The sequence below is a fragment of the Triticum dicoccoides genome, chromosome 5A (genome assembly GCF_002162155.2).
Source record: "Triticum dicoccoides isolate Atlit2015 ecotype Zavitan chromosome 5A, WEW_v2.0, whole genome shotgun sequence".
In the NCBI taxonomy this organism is placed as follows: domain Eukaryota; kingdom Viridiplantae; phylum Streptophyta; class Magnoliopsida; order Poales; family Poaceae; genus Triticum; species Triticum dicoccoides.
Genome location: NC_041388.1, coordinates 585,009,469 through 585,011,092, shown reverse-complemented (window position 1 = coordinate 585,011,092; position 1,624 = coordinate 585,009,469).

Sequence of the window (1,624 nt, the reverse complement as noted above, 5' to 3'; positions counted from 1 at the left end):
CCCCGCCCAACCGACCGTCGCCGACGTGGTGGCAGCGACCCACGTCGGGGCCAAGCGGCGGCGGGCGGGCCTCGCACCACTTCCTGCCGTCCCGACCGCCTCGCCCGCACCGGCTCCCGCCCTCGCCGCCTCCCCGTCGCCCGCCCCGGCTACCAAGAAGAGTCGGCCGAAGGCAGCCTCTCATGGGCCGCGAGGGGCGGCCTCCAAGGTCGCCGGCTCATCCCCGGCCGTGACCAAGCCGCGGAAGAAGCCCGCGGCGGCCGCCGTCACCGAACCTCCTCCCGCCACGCACGAGGTGTTCGAGGAAATGGCAAACCCATCCTCGTTCATGGACCTCCTCCAAAACGCGGAGGTGGACCTCGGAGCTCCGCCTCTAGACCCCTTTAGGGTTGGTGACGACTTGGAGGAGAAGGAGGAAGATGAGGAGGAGGTGGGGAATGACGAGGAGGAGGTGGCCGAGATAGGGGAGGAGGCATTCACCGCCGCTTCCCGCCCACACGCGCGGTCGACAAACTACACCGAGGCGGAAGATGTCCTCTTGGTTCGTGCTTGGGAAGCTGTGGGAATGGGTGCAACCACCGGCACCGATCAAACCGGTAAACAGTATTAGCAAAGGATCGAGGATGTCTATTGTAAGATCAAGCCGAAGAATAGTGGGTTCATCCATCGCTCTTTCCGGTCGCTTCAAGGCCGGTGGGAGTTGATCAAGCCCGCTTGTTCTCGTTGGAGTGCGGCCATGGACCAAGTGAGAGATGCACCACCTAGTGGAACCGTGGAGAGTGACTATGTGAGTACATATTTCTTCACTATTTTGATTATGTGTGTGCCATGGACCAAGTGATGGATGATATTGGTGGGTTCTTATGTGATTTATGTGTGGTTGATAGGAGACAATTGCCGGCATGAGGTACAAGGAGATGGCCGCTTCCAAGGGCAAGCCATTCCCATTTAAGCATGTTTGGTCAATTCTTCAAACCTTTGACAAGTGGAAGGTGAGGGATCAAGAGACCACACCCAAGAAGTTGGCAATGCTAAGGATGGATGATAGTGAAGATGAGGAGGAGAGGAACTTGGGCAAGCCCGAGGGAAACAAGAAGGGCAAGCTAAGGGTGAAGATGGAAGAAGAGGCGTCAAGCCTAAGGGAGAAGATGGACCACATGATGAAGGCAAGAGAGGAATTGACAACGAAGACATTGGAGACGAAGCTTCTTATCACCGAGAAGAAGAAAGAGGTCAAGCTTGCACAAGTTGAAGCAAAGCGTGAAGAAGCAAAGCGCAAGGCCGAGTTGGAGGAGAGGATGATCAAGCTCAAAGAGGCAAAGGTATGGAAAGAACTCATGGTGGAAGAGAAAGAGCACATGATGATGTCCAAGAAGGACATGGATGAAGACCAATTGCAATGGTGGAAGGACTACAAGGAAGACATCGCGGAGAGGAAGAGGATGTTCCGTGTTGCGTCCTCTACTTTTCGAGGTGACACTCCGATGAGTAGTTGTGGTGATGGCGGTGTGTACGACTCCACCGGTGCCGATGGAGATGCTTGATGGAGCCCGCTTGTGGTCTATGAGATGGCGCCGAGGTGCAACTTTTGGGTGATGGTGCCGATGAGAGGAGGAAGATGATG